This window comes from Coffea eugenioides, chromosome 3 (assembly GCF_003713205.1).
Source record: "Coffea eugenioides isolate CCC68of chromosome 3, Ceug_1.0, whole genome shotgun sequence".
Lineage (NCBI taxonomy): Eukaryota > Viridiplantae > Streptophyta > Magnoliopsida > Gentianales > Rubiaceae > Coffea > Coffea eugenioides.
Genome location: NC_040037.1, coordinates 47,763,939 through 47,785,082, shown reverse-complemented (window position 1 = coordinate 47,785,082; position 21,144 = coordinate 47,763,939).

Sequence of the window (21,144 nt, the reverse complement as noted above, 5' to 3'; positions counted from 1 at the left end):
AATGAATAATTGAATTATCTTTGCATCGATAATCAGTTGAATGGATCGGGCCTGAAAAGTTGTACTTTTGGCTAAAGTCGTATTGGTTATTGATTAATTTCTGTTTATTTCTATTAGTTGTTTTATTAGTTGGTTAATTAGTTATTTTATATTTTCCAAAAATCCTCCATATCTGGACTTTAAAAGAAATAAGTTATCCCCAATCCCTGTGGATTCGATCCTGCACACCACTATATACAAAATTTGTATTTTTCTCGAGTAGGTATTTATTATAGCACGGGTTTGACTCCTGTCAATTTTTGGCGCCGTTGCCGGGGACTGGTGTCAGATCAATTTGTTTCTTTTTGAGTTCATCTTGTTTTTATTTTTTTATTTTTCTCTTATTTTTTTATATATAGTTTATGGCTGCTAACATTCCGTATGTTGCTGATAGACTGAATTTTATTTCTAGAAGGGGTTATGAGACCCGTACTTTTTCTAATAATCAATGGGTTGTTGCAAATTGTGGAACTTATTTTGCAAATTGTGGAACTTATTTTGCAAATTGTGGAACTTATTTTGCCTCAGATCATTCAACCGACATGTGTCTTGCATTTCAAGATGGTCTAAGTGCTCCAATAGATACTATTAAAAATTTTTCATCTTAATATCAAACGTGGTATGACCCTTATTCAAACGGGTACGATCAAGGATGGTGGGATGATTTCAATTTTAATTATGCGACCAAGCCAATGGATTTTCAACAACAAGAGTCTCAAGAAACGTCATTTACGTTAGGTATGTCTTTTGAAGAAATGATTGAATCACTAGCTACTAACACATATCAATTTCAACATGAGACACATCAATTTTAACAGGAGACACAAAACATGATTAAAGAGATGGAAGAAGGAAGGCATGAATTGGCATCTACAATGAGTAAATTGATTTCTCTAATTTATGAAGAATTGTCCTCATAAACCATCAACGACCTTAAAGAAGATGAGAGTACAATTATCCTGACAAATGACATGGAATTGCAAGAGCCTCAAGAAGAAGAATCTAAAGATACAGTTGAAAAGGAAATTGAAGTGCAAGAAATGGGACCCCAATATCAAATGGTTCAAATGAATGAATCCAGTGAACAATCTCCAAATGCGGTGACATCTCCTCCATTCCTTAATCAATATTCTTCTGACTTTTATTCTTTAATTCCTGTTGGTGAGATTAATTTTATTATGCCAGAAAATTTTGAGTTTCAAGACAGGAATAAGTTATGAGTTATGATGGCAAAATATCTCGAACCACTAATTGTTCGTGATGGAGGAGTGAGTGAAGAATTAATATTCCTGTTGACTTGTTTGGCGCCATCTACTAATTTATGGAAGATCATACCTCGTGTGCTCAATGATTACTCTATTTACGAGGGTTATCAGGGATACATAAAAGATGAAGCACTGAAACGAGTTACAAGATTTTATCCTCCGTGACTAAACATGGCGATTTCTATCCAAAGACATTAAAGAAAGGCGTTGCTTGGAAGGAAACTCAAGGCTTTTTTATTTTTAGTTTTCTTATATTTTTGGAGTTTTTGTTAAGTGTTAGTGTCATTTAGTGATTTGTTATTGTTGTGGCAGGAAGCTGGCAGTTAGACGTGTCCACGCTAGGCGGTCACGCCTAAAGAAGGATGTTTTAATTTGTCGGACAGAAAACTACCCAGCAGTTAGCCGTCGCCAAGTGATCATGCTTAAGGAAGACAATTCACGTCGGCAGTCAGAAGACTCTCTAGTAGTTAGGCGTGCCCACGCCAGGTGGTCATGTTTAAGAATCTTAATTTCGGACAGTTGGTCAGAAGACTCGAAGGCAATTAGGCGTGCCCACGCCTAATACAGGGGTTCCTTTATTCCAAAAAAAACCCATGGTTCTTCTTCTTTTTTCTCTTTTTCTTTCCTTTTCTTTCTTTTTCTTTCTTTCTTTTCCTCTTCCCCCTTTCCCGCTGCTGCCTTCGCCCATTTTCCGCCGCTGCTCCGTTGCCACCGCACCGAGCACCTCCCCAAGCCGCTCCATCCGCCGTCTTCGTTCAGCCACCGCTGCTAGCCATCGTTCACCATCGGCGCTCTCCCTCTCCTCAGTCCCTCACTGCTTGTTCTCATCTCTTCTCAAACAAAGGATAAAAGGAAGAACCGACCAATTTCACCTATGCCATAGCTGCTCGAGACCCTCCATTACGTGCTCAGGGAAGTTTCGTTGTCCCCTTTGTTTCGTATTATATTCTTTATCTCTTACATTGGAGACAATGTAAGATTTAGGTATGGGGGAAGTAGGATATTGGTATTTTATTGAAAAGTGCAAGTGTAGGCATTTTTGTTGGAATTTTTTATTTGACTTAGTCAAATTTTATCCAATTTTTGCCTATCTTTGTGCATATTGATTTGAGCAAAAGCCATTGTTTGAATTTGATTATTTGATTTGTTAATCTCATGCTTGAGGACAAGCATGGTTTAGGTGTGGGAGAAATTGTTAGGTCATAATTTATTGCTAAATTTATAGTTATTCGTCCCTAGATTATAGCCAAATATTGCGTTGATTGATGGATTGTATTTATATTTGGTTAATGGTTTTAAATTGTAGGAAAAAGAGCAAAACGTGACAAAAAGAGGCAATCTTCCCACTAATTTGATGGTGGCACGTTCGGGATCGATTTTCAAGTTCGATTCAAACTTTCGGTAGCTTTAGAAGAAGATTTGGAAGACTTGAATTCTAATTATTAGTCTTATGGTTGAATTAGGAAACTTGAAATACTTTCTTTTGTGGTTTATTTTTCTATTTATGAGACCAGTTTTATTTGGTAGTAGACTTCCATTAGGGAACAAAAAGAATAAGGAAAAGTCGGATTCCCGCGTAATCAAGAGTTTGGCCACCAACAATCTCGCGAGAAGATTTGAGTAGTTTCGGCCGCAAGGGAAGCAAAAAGGGAGCCGTCACTTGCTTTGTCTAATTCGACTTGCTTTCATTAGTTTTTAGAGGAAAACCAATTGCAACCGGATTCTATGGAGTCTGGCGGAATTTCTTCTAGGATGCGTAGCTAAATCTCCATTTTCTAGTCGAAGGTCAATTTAAAAATTCGGTTACAAACATCTGTGAGATTGAATTATTTTACTTATTTCTTTTATACATTGGTATTTATATATTTTCTGCTTTTAATTGTTATAGCTTCTGTGTATGATTGAATAATGTGCAATATTTGATTATTCACGTAGGCTATTTTGCTAATTGGGGATTGCAGAATCCGTAATTGTTCGATTACCTCCGTCCCGGTAGCAACTGTGTGACGCCCCCACTTCTCCCAAGGGCGAACCCAAGGGTATCCGCGGGACGCTTGCCCAACTCTCGTCAGGACTCGAGACAAATCCAATTCAAACCTAATCTAATACTAACAATGAAAGTCGAAATAAAAGTACGAAATCATTTCCATACATAAATATCCAGTCTTACATCACAATTTCAAATTTACAATCACTTTTTCCAAAATATACAACATCCAAAAGTGTCTAGTCGATTACAATTAAAACACTAATACAAAAGTGCCTCAAGGCGGCATTTGCTTAACTCCTTGCAATCGGGTTCCTGTTAAGGAAAACAAACTAATGGGATGAGCCAATACTCAATGAGGCCAAGAAACACACATGCAAACACATAATTCAAGTAGCAACAACAATTACATTGTAAGCAAAGCTATCAAATTTCAAATAATTCACACTTCGAATAGGAAAAATAAACAGAAACAATTCAAGGATACTGTAACTCTCAGGAGCTAAATTTCACGTAGTCGCGTCCGAGTCTTGATCACATCTCCTGTTGACACTCCGTCAACCACATAGGTATCAAATTCGTAGATACACCACTTTCTTCGATTCCCGTCACCGTTACGCCCCCTTACCAGGCCCGCTCATCAAAATTTTGATAATACTCGAGTATGTCATGGCAATACTGCACGAGTAATGCCGAGCAAGATCTCTCCAATAGATCATGCTCTACGAATATCTCATGGTTTGCTAAGCTTATCGATCAAGCCCATGCTGGCTCGATTCGCAAAATTAGCCAACGAGTTTGGGTGTCCCCCGAATACAAATACGAATACGAATACGAATACGAATACGAATAGGAATGTAAGTCGATGAGCAACGCTCAAATCGACGATTCTAAATAGGAATCACAAATACGAATCACATCCACATTACTATGTACAAGTCGAATATAAATTCACATAACAAAATACGAATATAATTTCGTTCGAAAGAGAGCGAATGCGGTAAAGTACACACTCGTCTCAAATTTTCAAATTCACATAACGGATAAGAAACAGTGAACCACTTAGCAATAAATTCATACACTTGACACTCACAGTGATTCAAGTAGCAAGTACAAATGAAAGTTTAGGCGTCTCCTGTGAAATCCTCTTAAGGGTCCTCTTGAGTGCCTGAGCATTTAACAATAAACTATCACTTATAAACCCCAATTAATAAGGAAGATTGCACCTTTGTACAATCTAAGAAAATTTCATGAAAATGAGCCTTAATTACTCGTAAATCGAGGCTCAAAAAGTGGAGTTTTAACACATACAAGAAAAATCTGATTTTCATCTTTGAAATCAAGTGTAAAACGATAGCAAGTTATCAAAGGAAAAAGAGAGTTTGCAACTCAATTTTCTTTAAGTTTTGAAATTTCAGATTTGTTCACCATACTTTGAAAAATCGTATCTCACTCTCTACAATCCAATTGGGAACTTTAGCCGTTGGAAACTAACTCCAAAGAAGTAAAAGTTCCTAGAAGAGAATACACCATGATTCCCAAATGGAGCATATTCAAAATTGGCTCAAAATTACTGTTTTAAGCTTGCGAGACAGTTTTGAGGTTGGTTTTTTCGCCAACTTTGGAAATTCGGCAAAATTCACAGAATTTGAACTAGTCTCTCAAATTTGAAACACAATTAGAGTTGCTAATCAAAGTTAAAGAAAACCAGGGAAACGAAATCGGAGTTTTGAGCACCAGATATGGTAGCTAAATTTGCTGCAAAAGTGAAGTTGTCAAGCAATTTCAGGTTTAAATCACGTACTTTTGGGACTTTGTTTGAACATCGAAACGGACTTGGAATGCACCAAATTTGGCAGCATTACGCTACCATGTAGGGCCTATTCATCTACAAATTTTCACTCAAAATCTCGCACGGAAAGTCAGTTAACAAAACTGCTGAAGTTTCAAGAATTTCCAAGGTAATCTGCCTTGTACCTTTGTTTTCTTTTCCTCAAACCTTTGGCCAATAAAAAGGCCTATAACATGTCTCATTTATGATAACCAGGTCTAATAAGGATCCAAGATACATTTGGTAGGTGATTTACACCAAGAATTTCGAATAGCAAGTCCCAAGTCAAGATTGGTTACAAATCTGTCCAAAATGAGGGTTTTAAATCATTGAGTCAGTTTCGGATTTCGACCACAACTCATTCAATTCAAATTGGAATCAAGCATGGTTGGTGGCGTTGAAAACTAGATTCATAAAACTACATTTTTCTAGAAGAAATTGTTTCCAAAATCTGTCCACAGCTAGCTCATATTTGAGCATCAACTTGCTGCTCAAAACAGAGCTCCCAGTGTAGATGTAAAACAGGACAGTTATGTTCAAACGATTGGTATGGACTACTCAAGTGGAATCAGAACGTGCATTTTATACTGTTGGAAATATAGGAATGTCTAGTTTCCATTTCGACAAACGGCACTCGATTTTGACATCGGAACAAAAAGTTATAGCTGAAACAAAAACACTGCCACAGCAGTTGCGGGAAAAATTTCCAGTTTTACTGGTTTCCAAAAATACATCATTTGGCCAACCAAATCACCTTATTTTTTTATGAAACTTTCTGCACAACCTATATTACACATATACATCAGAAACAAGTCATTAGAACCACCAAAAATCACACTAAAGGTCACGGGAAAGACAGGGGCAGAACTGGAAAATTTTCCTTCTTCACATCCTTTTAGTTTCCACCAACAGCACAACATTATTCCACTAAATTAAGTACTAAACCAACATTAATAACATCATAACTCATCAAATCAGTCCATCCAACCATAGTGGGAGTTCATAGAGCCCACACATCAACTTTTCAACATAAACAAAGCTACCCACATGCATGCATGAGCTTATATATGCAATAGAGCTTTCATAAATCAAGATTATCAAGGTTGATCATCACTTACTTTGCTGTATGATCAAGACAGAAATTTTCGGCCCTCCTTAGCCCAAGAAAAACCGTGAAAGTAGCCCTCTTTCCTAGCTTGATGTGGTCTCCAAGTGATTAGCTAAGTGTGGTTAAATTTTGGTGTTATTTGGTGGAAGATTTGAGGTAGAAATAAAGAGTTTTCTTTCCTTTCTTTTCTTTCTTGTTTTGGCTGGCTCTTGAGGTGAGAAAATGAGAGTTTCATCCGTGCACTTGAGGTGAGAAAAGAAGGGTTTTGATCTGTGTGATGCTTCCATGAGAAGCTTAAGAATGTGTGGCCAAAATTGCTCCAAAAGTCAATTAAGGATAGTGCACGTGTGTGCGCGTTTCGTGCTTGATTCCTCTCGAGTTTGTTTCCCTTGTGCTCTAAACCTCTAATGCACTTGTATTTGTACTATTATTATTCACTCTTAATGGTCTAAAAATAATGGTCTTAAGTCCCTCAATTAATCGCGCCGTAAAAACGCATACTTCCGATTTGTGCGCGATAAAGTGAAAATTCCAATAAATCCTTATAATGATAGTATCACTAACTAATAATTGAACATTTAAACATAAAAATACCTATTTCAAGACTAATGTACAGGTCTCCAATTTTTCAAACTTATTGTATCCTTAAATCGATTATTATTTCCAATCGCGTATTCACTATTCTCACTTTATGAGCTTTCAAAAATTAAATTTTGAAACGAGTCATTTTAAAAATATAAGTAAGTCATAGTTCCATGTAATTGAGTATAAAGAGGTTGAAATAAAATATTCGAGGCAAACGGGCAATTAAATATTGAAATAAGCTAGTAATAGGGGTTTAAAATAGGAAATTTTGCGAGTCCTCACATAAGTCGAGTTTAATTCCTCAAATTGCCAATTAATTTTTCTTAATCTACTATTGATTATTCTTATTTCTCCAAAATTAATACACTCTCGATTCAAATATAGTCTCGAAAAACGTGTACTTGTTATTCCGAACTAAACAAGTTTTCAAAAAGTAAATTTTCTAACAAAACGCTTTAAAAACATAAGAGAGACGTTTTTTCATATAAATGGATTTTAAGTAGTCGAATTAAATAATTCGGAGAAAAAGAGTAAATAACTATTTAAACAAACCAATAATATTTGACAAAAGTAAGAAAATTTTCGGATCCTCACAAACTGGCGTAATTGGGTTTATGTTAGTAAAACATACGATATAGCTTAAAGGAAACCTTCTAGCGCGTTTTTTGGTTAGAATTAGGTTTTTCTAATTATTAATGCAATCGAGAAATTAAATCCTGTGGTCATACCTAGACTTGTGTCTTGATTAGAGAAATAGTCAACGGTCGTACCTTGGCTATCGATAAAGTAAGAAAAAGTTGGCTATTAGAGCTTGTTGATGGGCATAACAATCTGGTAATGAGTAATTGAATTATCTTTGCATTGATGATCAGTTGAATGGATCGGGCCTGAAAAGTTGTACTTTTGGCTAGAGTCGTATTGGTTATTGATTAATTTCTGTTTATTTCTATTAATTGTTTTATTAGTTGATTAATTAGTTATTTTATATTTTCCAAAAATCCCCCATCTCTGGACTTTAAAAGAAATAAGTTATCCACAATCCCTGTGGATTCGATCCTGCATACCATTATATACAAAATCTGTATTTTTCTCGAGTAGGTATTTATTATTGCACAAGTTTGACTCCTGACAATTTTTGGCGCCGATATCGGGGTCTGGTGTCAGATTAATTTGTTTCTTTTTGAGTTCATCTTGTTTTTATTTTTTTTATTTTTTTCTTATTTTTTATATATAGTTAATGGCTGTTAACATTCCGTATTTTGTTGATAGACTGGATTTTATTTCTAGAAGGGGTTATGAGACTCGTGCTTTTTCTAATGATCAATGGGTTGTTGCAAATTATGGAACTTATTTTGCCTCAGATCATTCAACCGATATGTGTCATATATTTTAAGATGGTCTAAGTGCTCCAATAGATACTTTTGAAAATTTTCATCTCAATATCAAACGTGGTATAACCCTTATTCAAACGGGTATGATCAAGGATGGTGAGATGATTCCAATTTTAATTATGCGACCAGGCCAATGGTTCAACAACAAGAGTCTCAAGAAACGTCATTTACGTTAGGTATGTCTCTTGAAGAAATAATTGAATCACTAGCTACTAAAACATATCTATTTCAACAGGAGACACATCAATTTCAACAGGAGATACAAAGCATGATTAAAGAGATGGAAGAAGGAAGGCGTGAATTGACATCTACAATGAGTAAATTGATTTCTCTAATTTATGAAGAATTGCCCTCACAAACCATCAACGACCTTAAAGAAGATGAAAGTACAATTATCTTGATAAATGACAAAGAACTGCAAGAGTCTCAAGAAAAAGAATCTAAAGATGCAATTGAAAAGGAAATTGAAGTGCAAGAAATGGGACCCCAATATCAAATGGTTCAAGTGAATGAATCCAGTGAACAATCTCTAAATGCAGTGACATCTCATCCATTCCTTAATCAATATTCTTCTGACTTTTATTCTTTAATTCCTGTTGGTGAGATTAATTTTATTATGCCAGAAAATTTTAAGTTTCATGACAGGAATAAGTTAGGAGTTATGATGGCAAAAATCTCGAACCAGTAAGTGTTCGTGATGGAGGAGTGAGTGAAGAATTAATATTCTTGTTGACTTGTTTGATGCCATCTACTAATTCATGGAAGACCATATCTCGTGTGCTCAATGATTACTCTATTTACGAGGGTTATGAGGGATACACAGAAGATGAAGCACGGAAACGAGTTACAACATTTTATCCTCCGTGAATAAATATGGCGATTTCTATCCAAAGACATTAAAGAAAGGTGTTGCTTGGGAGACAACTCAAGGCTTTTTTGTTTTCAGTTTTCTTATATTTTTGGAGTTTTTGTTAAGTATCAGTGTCATTTAGTGATTTGTTATTGTTGTGGCAGGAAGTTGGCAGTTAGACGTGTCCACGCTAGGTGGTCACGCCTAAGGAAGGAAATTTTAATTTGTCGAACAGAAGACTACCCAGCAGTTAGGCGTGCCCGCGCCAAGTGATCACGCTTAAATAAGACAATTCACGTCGGCGGTCAGAAGACTCTCTAGTAGTTAGGTGTACCCATGCCAGGTGGTTATGTTTAAGAATCTTAATTTCGGACTGTTGGTCAAAAGACTCGAAGGCAGTTAGGCATGCCCACGCCTAACACAGGGGTTCCTTTATTAAAAAAAAAAAATCCATGGTTCTTCTTCTTTTTTCTTTTTTCTTTCCTTTTCTTTCTTCTTCTTACTTTCTTTTCCTCTTCCCCCTATCCCGCTGCTGCCTTCGCCTGCTTTCCGCCACTGCTCTGTTGCCACCGCACTGAGCACCTCCCTAACCCGCTCCATCCGCCGTCTTCGTTCAGCCACTATTGCTAGCCATCGTTCACCATCGGCGGTCTCCCTCTCCTCAGTCCCTTACTGCTTGTTCTCATCTCTACTCAAACAAAGGATAAAAGGAAGAACCGACCAATTTCACCGATGCCATAGCTGCTCGAGACCCTCCATTACGTGCTCAGGGAAGTTTCGTTGTCCCTTTTGTTTCATATTATATTTTTTAGCTCTTACATTGGAGGCAATGTAAGATTTAAGTGTGGGGAAGTAGGATATAGGTATTTTATTGAAAAAGTGTAAGTGTAGGCATTTTTGTTGGAATTTTTTATTTGGCTTAGTCGAATTTTATCCAATTTTTGCCTATCTTTGTGCATATTGATTTGAGCAAAAGCCATTGTTTGAATTTGATTATTTGATTTGTTGTTCCCATGCTTGAGGACAAATATGATTTAGGCGTTAGAGAAATTGATAGGTTATAATTTATTGCTAAATTTATAGTTATTCGTCCCTTGATTATAGCCAAATATTGCGTTAATTGATAGATTCTATTTATATTTGGTTAATGGTGCAAAACTGTAGGAAAAGAGCAAAACGTGACAAAAAGGGGCAATCTTCCCATTAATTTGATGGTGGCACGTTCGGGACCGATTTTCAAGTTCAATTCAAACTTTGGGCAGCTTTAGAAGAAGATTTGGAAGACTTGAATTCCAATTATTAGTCTTATGGTTGAATTAGGAAACTTGAAATACTTTCTTTTGTGGTTTATTTTTCTATTTAGGAGACCAATTTTATTTGGTAGTAGACTTCCATTAGGGAACAAAAAGAATAAAGAAAAGCTGGATTCCTGCGTAATCAAGAGTTTGGCTAGCAACAATCTCACGAGAAGATTTGAGTAGTTTCGGCCGCAAGGGAAGCAAAAAGGGAGCCGTCACTCGCTTGGGCTAATTCGGCTTGCTTTCATTAGTTTTTAGAGGAAAACCAATTGCAACCGGATTCCATGGAGTCTGGCGGAATTTCTTCTAGGATGCGTAGCTAAATTTCCATTTTCTAGTCGAAGGTCAATTTGAGAATTCGGTACTAAACATCTGTGAGATCGAATTATTTTGCTTATTTCTTTTATTCATTAGTATTTATATATTTTTCGCTTTTAATTGTTATAGCTTCTGTGTATGATTGAATTGTGCGCAATATTTGATTATTCACGTAGGCTATTTTGATAATTGGGGATAGTGGAATCCGTAATTGTTCGATTACCTCCGTCCCAGTAGCAACTGGCGTAATTGGGTTTATGTTGGTAAAACATATGATCTAACTTAAACGAACCCTTGTAGCGCGTTTGTTGGTTAGAATTGGATTTTTCTAATTATTAATGAAATCGAGAAATTAAATCCTGTGGTCATACCTGGACTTGTGTCTTGGTTAGAAAAATTGTCAACGGTCGTACCTTGGCTATTGATAAAGTAAGAAAAAGTTGGCTATTAGAGCTTGTTGATGGGCATAACAAATCTGGTAATGAGTAATTGAATTATCTTTGCATCGATGATCAGTTGAATGGACCAGATTTGAAAAGTTGTACTTTTGGTTGGAGTCGTATTGGTTATTGATTAATTCCTGTTTATTTCTATTAGTTGTTTTATTAGTTGGTTAATTAGTTATTTTATATTTTCCAAAAATCCCCCATCTCTGGACTCTAAAAGAAATAAGTTATCTCCAATCCCTGTGGATTCGACTTTGCACACCACTATATACAAAATCTGTATTTTTCTCGAGTAGGTATTTATTATTGCACAGGTTTGACTCCTGTCAATTTTTGGCGCCGTTGCCGGGGACTAATGTCAGATTAATTTATTTCTTTTTGAGTTCATCTTGTTTTTATTTTTTTATTTTTCTCTATTTTTTTATATATCGTTTATGGTTGCTAACATTCTTTATTTTGATGATAGACTGAATTTTATTTCTAGAAGGGGTTATGAGACTCGTGCTTTTTCTAATGATTAATGGGTTGTTGCAAATTGTAGAACTTATTTTGCCTTAGATCATTCACCCAACATGTGGCCTGTATTTCAAGATGGTCTAAGTGCTCCAATAGATACTTTTGAAAATTTTTCATCTCAATATCAAACGTGGTATGACCCTTATTCAAAACGGGTACGATCAAGGATGGTGGATGATTCCAATTTTAATTATGCGACCAGACCAATGGGTTTTCAACAGCAAGAGTCTCAAGAAACGTCATTTACGTTAGGTATGTCTCTTGAAGAAATGATTGAATCACTAGCTACTAATACATATCTTTTTCAACAGGAGACACAAAGCATGATTAAAGAGATGGAAGAAGGAAGGTGTGAATTGACATCTACAATGAGTAAATTGATTTCTCTAAATGAAGAATTGCCCTCACAAGCCATCAACGACCTTAAAGAAGATGAGAGTACAATTATCCTGATAAATGACAAGGAACTGCAAGAGTCTCAAGAAGAAGAATCTAAAGATGTAGTTGAAAAGGAAATTGAAGTGCAAGAAATGGGACTCCAATATCAAATGGTTCAAGTGAATGAATCGAGTGAACAATCTCTAATGCAGTGACATCTCATCCATTCCTTAATCAATATTCTTCTAACTTTTATTTTTTAATTCCTGTTGGTGAGATTAATTTTATTATGCCAGAAAATTTTGAGTTTCATGACAGGAATAAGTTAAGAGTTATGATGGCAAAATATCTCGAACCAGTAAGTGTTCGGGATGCAGGAGTGAGTGAAGAATTAATATTCTTGTTGACTTGTTTGGCGCCATCTACTAATTCATGGAAGACCATACCTCGTGTGCTCAATGATTACTCTATTTACGAGGGTTATCAGGGATACATAGAAGATGAAGCACTGAAACGAGTTACAAAATTTTATCCTTCGTGAATAAACATGGCGATTTCTATCCAAAGACATTAAAGAAAGGCGTTGCGTGGGAGGCAACTCAAGGCTTTTTTATGTCGCGCCCCATTTTTTATAAGAAAAATAAATAAATGTTTAAAGAGTGAATTTTTTGATTTGAAAATGTGATTTTTGATTTAAAAGGAAAATGGGTAAAGAAAATGAAATGGGTCTAAATGGGACTTTGAAATGCGACGATTTTGACCCAAAATAAGTTTAAAAAGGGTTCTTGAATGAAAAAAATGGAGTCGCCACTTGGTATTGAGTTGAGGTGTACCAAGTCACCTAAAAATGAATTTTGAAGGAAAAAGTAGAAAACCCTTTTTAAACGACTCCAAGTCTACAAAAATCAAAGAAAAAGATTCGGGAGTCACATTTGATGAGAGGGAAGGCAAGGACGAGATCCAAGGCACCCTCTCAACCTAGCTAAGGCTAGTTGCGCGATTTAGTCAAAGATTTTCTTGTTTTAACCAAAGAATTTATCACATTTGGATGTGCTATATGAATGCAAACCCTAGACCTAGGGGGACATCGGGGGGCAAAATTTCTCTTCAAAGCTGAATGGTGCCAATCACATTAATTGTGATGCCCAATAATGACTCTTTGGAAAGGTCACGAATAATGTAAAAATACGAGACTCTAAGAAAAAGAAAAGAAAAGAAATAAAATAAAATAATTATACAAATATACATGTGTTAAAGGAATGCATCATGTCGGGTACGGGGGACTAATGTTCGTGACTCAATTTTCCCTTTTAATAGAGGGAATACGAGCGTGCTAAGGCTAAAAAAGCCAAACTCGTCCATATCCCATAATCAAGGGGTTAACCCTATCTAATCAAGCAAATGCCCTATTCTGATCCTAATTCTAAAATGAAATGCAATTCTAATATTATGTATCACACATAGGGGTATATATATAGGGAAATTAGGGATAAGGGCTATACGTATAAGGAGGGATATCATGCAACATGGTGAAAGAAGCCTTAAAAGTCAAGATATGCATGAGATGAAATGAGCACGCAATCATGATCTAACGCGCGAAGGGCTCCTAAGGGCTAGCGTTGAACTAGCCCACATCTACGCTCCCTCACAAGCATTGGACTTATAAGAGCTCGAGGGGATAATCATGACTAGCATTGGACTAGCCACAATTACGTGCATTTGCATCCATCATACACATATATAAGTAATATGCATAATTAAAGCAAGTAGACATGTGTGCATGTAATTCACATAACACATAACACATAAGCATGCATATCTAGATGCTAAACCCTAAAAAGGCAATTAAACACATAGCACATACGCATGCGAAACACACAAGGCAATTAAGGCCCTAACTATTACATTTTTTGGGGGGAAGGCTTACTACAATCTGAAAGGGGAAATAGAAGGAATAAAGCAATTAAATCCCTAACTATTACAATTTTGGCATTCGAGTGCCTCCCAAATGATAAAATTGAAGCCCAAAAATAACTATATGAAATTAAAAAGACCAAAGCGAATAAATAAATAAAATGAAAACATTCAAAAGGCATGCAATTAAACACATAAATCACATAAGTACACATAGGGTCAAATAAAGTGCAAATAAAGGGTTAGCGTGTACCTCCCTTGAAATGGTGTCCCTAATGAGGCGAAATTACTAATTTACCCTCCAAAATAATAAAAAGGTCAAGGTACCACTTTAATTATCAAATAATCACATGAAATAAAAATTGACCATGAAACACAAAATAAAAATTAAACACGAAACAAAAACCAATCATGAAATGAAAACACTTAAAAAAAAATCATCTATGGAGTGAACAAGAATTTAATTAAAAACTCTAAAATGAAGAACTAAGACTAATGGAATCTACCAAAATCCAATGTTAGACTTTTCAAAAAGGAAGAGAATCCGACTTACTATGATTAAATGACAAATTATTTAAAATTTCTACTGAAATCCAAACCAAAACTATAAATCTACTAACCATTATTAAACCTTCAAAACCATTATGAATGATCCACTAAAAATTAACCCAAAAAGAAGAAGGATAAAACCTTATCAAAGAATTGACATTTAAAGTGACAAAGAGGACTATTTTTCAATTATCAAGGGCCTTAGGGGATTTAAGCATGATTTAAGGGGTTAGAATACAATTTTCTTTTCAACATGCATGCAACTACGTAGGAAAAGACTTAGCTCTTATTTCTGCAATAAATCTACTCCAGCCGCGGCTTTCTTCCATTTCATTATGGAAGAGAAGTTTGATGAATATCTAGATTTTTAAGCAAAACAAGTAAACACAGCAAGTCCTAATCATCCATTCAACCGAGCATTACATTTTGTTTGCCGCAAAATCAGAGCCGGGAGTCTGAGTTGCTTAACAGCAAAAGAAACGGCAAGAGACGCAAGCTCTTATAAGTTTCTTGGTTCAGACACTTAAAATGCAGCAAGGATGGAAAGCAAGAAACTTAGGATAGACATGCATAACTGAACCACAAATCATAGACCTTAATCAAACTAAAACTTCAGCAACAAAACCAGAGAACTTTGACATCCGAACAAGCAACGAACACTTCAAAAATAGGAACGGAACATGCCATTTCCTTCACTGGTTTCGTCTGCAATTTTTTCTGGTTTTTACTGCAAGTTTTTCTTTGTTAACATGTCAAAACTTCGGGGTTCTGATTTTAAACAACAAACATCATAGAAAAATCCAATCATTTAATCCAACAAATCTTCACAATAACTCTTCTACAACTCCCCTGTATTGGCTCTAACCGAACACCAACCGAAAGGAAAATGAAGTCCCAGCCAAATCGTGCAGCCGATGTTTTTTTTTTTATTTCTAAAACCCATGCCCAAGATATACAAGACAGGAAAAAGGAAAGCAATGGCAAGGGAAACATCAAAGAGCAAACATGATGAAGCTATGGAACAAGCCAACAAACCAGCGGCAAGAAGGGTGACGGTTCATGCATCTTCTTAGCAGAATCATGGTTTTCTAGACTACAATTTCTGGGTTTTATGCTATTTCTCTTGGCTAAACATGGCAAACATCAAACCTTGGATCTTGAAGCAACAAACATCATAGCAACTCAATCATTCCAACATACAAAAATTTCAATCAGCACAATGTACTCTCCTGGGTTGACTTTGTTCAACAAATTCAAGCAGCCATGAACTTAATCAAAAGAAAAACTTGCGGCTTCCTCTGATAAACCTCCTGTAGGAAAGAAAAATCCCGACCTTCTGTCCCCAAATCCAAGCGAAACCCACAAAGTCCTCAACCAAAACCAAGATAAAACCCAACCTTCCTCTAATATCAAGACCCAGCCATGACACGAAAAGTGCTAGATGGAATGCAAAAGAAACAGATAGAGTCGGCTCTAGATTTTGGAAACAAAAAAGGTAAGAAAAACAAAAGCCATCAGACCTGGCTATACCCAAAGCACAGAAAAACAGCGAGGAAAAGAAACTACTTTGGCTTGCACAAGCAAGTGAACACAAGAAAACAGCATACTGTCTCGCAAAAATCATCCAAGCATCAAGCTTTTACTCTAGCAATCAAGACTCAGTGTAAGACTCCAGAATTTCTGGTTGCATAAACTGGATTTCATATGAAATGGAAACAGGCAAGAAAAAAAAAGGGTTTGAAGGCTACCTGTTCACCGCCTTTGAATCTGAAACTGCAGCTTGAGTTCGACTCCGAAGAAGAACCGGAAGCTACGTTCTCAGCCTTGGATCTCCTCTTCCCCTTGTTTTTCCTTGAACCTCTCGGTTCCTCAGCCAACCCTCTGTCTTTCCTTCCGTCTTCCGTCTTTTCTCTCGGCCGTAAGCTTTTCTATATCTCACTCTTGCTCTGTTTTTTTTTTCTCCTGAACCTAGCCGCTCCCCTCTTGCTCCTCTCTCGGTCTCACTCAGCCGTCATCCCTGAACTTCCCCGATTCTCCCCTTTTCTCTTCCCTTTTACACAGCCCTCAGAAAACTAAACCCTCTCAATGACGGTTTGGATGAAGTCGGCTGCCTTTTGGGGAACCATCTGATGGTTCTTGATATTCAACCATTGAGATTTCTAGACTAAGCCAGGTGGTCTGTACTGTGATCATCGGACGGAGCTAACTCAAGCAAAAATAGCCGAGAAATGCAGCTGCAAATTTCTTCTGCTGCGGCTGAAACCAAACGTGGTTTTTTTTTCCCTTTTTTTTTTGTCAATTACTTAAATAAATAATCAATAATACAAAAATAACAATTTAAACAAACTTAAATAAAATGTACAAAATTAGTAACCAAAAGATAAAAAATAAAAAGCTACGATTTTCCTCTTTTTTCTCTTTTTTTAATAAAAAGGAATAAAACATATTTTTCCCTAATTTTCTCTTTTTTGGCAAAAATTTATGCTAAAAAGTCTTATAATAAATAAAATAAATAAATAAATAGCTAAGAGGGCAAAAATGAATAATAAAAATAATAGATAATAATAATCTAAAAAATACTAAAGTGCTATATAAATGCTAAAAGTCTAAGAACTAAAAATCATGGAATTAAGAGAATTATTACTAAAAATAAAATAAAAATAAAATTAGGATAAAGATTATTTTTAAAATTTGGTGTCTACAGTTTGCCCCTTTTTGTCTGAGTTTTGGAAAAACTTGAGACAAAGAAATAGACACCAAATACTTACCTGTGTTATTCGGCTGCAGCTACTCGAATGATTGTCACTACTGAAACGAGGGTTGACCTCCTTAATGAGGACTGACTCGAACGAGAAATTTAAAATGGACTGACCCAAACAGAAAATTTAAGCGGGACTAACCCGAACAGGAAATTTAAAAGGGACTGACCCCAACAGGAATTTAAAATTGGGACTGACCCGAGGGGACTGACCCCAACATGAAATGGCGGTGCAAAAGAAATGCTCACTAGTGGGACTGACCCACGGCTAGTGGCGATGCAAAATAAAATGCTCACTAGTGGGACTGATCCAACGGCTAGTGGCAGTGAAAAATAAAAATGCTCACTAGTGGGACTGACCCACGGCTAGTGGCAGTGAAACATGAAATGCTCACTAGTGGGACTGACCCAACGGCTAGTGGCAGTATAAAATAAAGTGCTCACTAGTGGGACTGACCCAACGGCTAGTAGGCAGAATAAAAGGAAATGCTGGTATGTATGAAGAAACTGTATAAGACTTGCTTGAAAAATTATCCAAAGATTTGCCCCAGTGTGATGAATTGGTCAGTGGGATTAAACCCGAGCCTGCCTTAATTGGTGGTACAAAATCCAAACCCAACGTGAACATGATGTTTGTGAAGTTGGCGGCACAAAATCCAGGCCCAACGTGATGTTTGTGATGTTGGTGGCACAAAATCCAGGCCCAACACGGCAAAATCCAAGCCCAACGTGATGTTGGTGATGTTGGCGGCACAAAATCCAGGCCCAACGTGGTTTTTCTGAAGGTTGGCGGCACAAAATCCAGGCCCAACGTGATTTTTGTGAAGTTGGCGGCACCAAGTCCAGGCCCAACGTGATCTTTGTGATGTTGGCGACACCAAGTCCAGGCCCAACGTGAACTTTGTGAATGGTCAGTGGGATAAGACCCAGTCCTGCCATCCAATTGGCCAAGAAATTTAGTGTGATTGTCAAGAAAGGGGGGATAGAAGGGTGCGCGGCGGGCGCTGAGATTTCATCGACAAGAAATTGAAATTTGTCAAGGAATAAGAAATTAAATTCAAACTTGATTTTTTTTGAAAATCTTTTCAAAAGATAATTTGCCCCAGTTTCCACCAATTATTGTGCAACCGATCAATTGATTTGCATTACGGCATGGTTGCTCCTCCTTGAGGCCTTGATTCGTAAGATTCTGACTTACGCTTCTTCCTCGATTTTGTGAGAACCCTGAAAATAGACATATAAATATCAGTGCATATTTCATTTGCATTTTAATTCTTTAATAAATTTTAGCACTAAGTCTAATTGTTTTTAAATAAGTGCGTAGAAATAAACGTTATGTGCAAAATAAAAGAATTGTGCTAAACTACTAAACTTCTTAGTTTTGTTACATTAACTTCATATTTCGACCTAAATGTTGTTGTATTGCTTAACTGTTCAATATTTCATTGTTTATATGTTATTTGCGTATGCTGTAGGCCATGTGTACTTTATCACATTGGCTGAACAAGGCCTTCTCCCATTCGTTATCACCTATTCGAGCCAGAAGCGGATTCGGTCGGATAGGTTGATAACCCTGGGCACTGTATTATGGTATACTCGAGTATTACCACTGGAGGGATAAGGTGATGGCCAGTCAATCGAAGGAGTTACCAATGGGAGTTATAAGGACGGAAGTGGACCGAGTACTGTATCCTTTTGTGTTTGCTTTACTATTAATACTGTTATTGCTCTCCTAGTTGACATTTCTCGGGTAAGACTCCTCATGAGCATTAATCTCTGAGACGAAGCAATCCTTGTAATGTTCTTCTAGTCGGACGAGCCACTATTTGTTTGACTAAAATTCATGAAAATATATTTATGTGATCATGCATTCCAAATGTACGTTAGTGGTTTTTAAATGATTTATGAGTTGTGCTCAGAATAAAGTTGCCAACAAAAGTATTACTTCTACATGTGTTTCCAAAGTAACGCTTACGCACTGGTTTATAAATACTTGATTTTCCCTTTTGAAACCTCATTGAGCTTTAGCTCACCCCCAAAAACATTTTAGTTCTATGCAGGGCTCGAGAAGGATAGTTACTCAAGCACAAGGATTTGGAGTACCGTGGATTATCCTTTATCTAGGTTGTGATTGATCTTCTTTGTGGAATGTAATGGTTATTTTGAAAGATTTGTGAAACTTTTTGGTATGATGTACTTGTGGTTGAAGTGAATGTAAATCTCATGACATTTTGGGGATTTTACTTTTGTAAGAATGATTTGAATTGCAAACATAAGATTGTACTTAAGTTATTATTGTGAAAATTTAGATGAAGTATTGGACTCGTACTTTGGTATGTTGGACTGGTGGATATATTATACTCCGTTTGAGCTTTTAAGAACCATCGATTATATTCATGCTTGAGTTTTGTAGTGAGTCCCGGCGAGAGCTGGGCAGACGGCCCGCCAAACCCTTTGGTTCGCCTTAGGGGGAAGTGGGGTCGTCACAGGTGGTATCAGAGTTTAGGCTTCAGATCTTTGTAGTGTATCCTAGGCTTTAAGTATAGGATGCCGGACTGTGGAGTTTGATTGTCTAGCAAGTGGAATGTGATCCTAGTACTTGATGATTGATTGAGTAATATTGAAGTGGTTGTTTTTAAGTGGGTTTGCACACTAGGGTTTCTTATATTATAGGAAACTGAAGAGAATTGTGTGAGATTGATTTGAAAAGTGATAGTTGAGTTTCTTGAACATTGGTACTAGTGATATCTATATGATCGAATTTGACTAGGTAAATCGTAAGTTTCGAGGTATCCTCTAGGCTTGTAATCTTCATAAGTATACGTATAAAAGTGAATGTGAATCTTGGATCGATTGCTTGAGTGAGACCTCTTGCAAAAATTTTCTTTGAGGAATAGTGGGGATTGAGTTGATTTGCATCTGGAGATGGCCAGTCCTAGTGCGAATTGACTTGGTTTCCACTTGACGCTTAAGTGAGCCAGTTGTACATATTCTCTGAGTTTGAACATGGGACTTGAGGCTTTAACTAGAAATCCCAAAGTTGGTTATTCTTGGAGATGAATGCACTTTAGTTATTGGCTGGCTTGCTAAAGATTTTTTAAACTTTGGATAAATGACCTTTGATTTCAACTTGTATTATGACTTGATTAGCTCTAATTTTAAATGGCATGCAACTTAATTGAGACTAGTTAAATTCTATGTTAACTGTTAATGTGCTATTTGTGAAAATGTTATCTGTGGATATAGTTTTATTGCTCATTTTGAAAATCGTTAAATATACGTGTGCATAGATAATTTTTAGTTTAGTGAGCCGTTTGCACACATTTGTATAGATTAGTTGTGAGAATTTTGAGGACAAAATTCATCTTAAGGAGGGGAGGATGTGAGAACCCTGAAAATAGACATATAAATATCAGTGCATATTTCATTTGCATTTTAATTCTTTAATAAATTTTAGCACTAAGTCTAATTGTTTTTAAATAAGTGCGTAGAAATAAACGTTATGTGCAAAATAAAAGAATTGTGCTAAACTACTAAACTTCTTAGTTTTGTTACATTAACTTCATATTTCGATGGTAAACTATTTCATTGATCTAATCATTAATTTCTTTGAATTCTAGTATTGTAACTAATTGTTTTGAAATAAAAGTGTAAAGATAATTTTTATGAAATAAATAATATAACTATGCCAACATTGAATTATTCGGTTTTATTATACAAAAGTAATAATTCTTGAGTTATATTAAGTTTACTCTTTAAAAATAAATTCCTTAATTTGCAGTAGCTAACATTCTTTCCGAATAAGATTAAGGGTATACAAAAACCTTAGTATTAAGATACCATCGATAAATTTTACAATACATGTATACTAGATACGTGTAGGACGTAAAAATTACGATAATTGCTCGTGA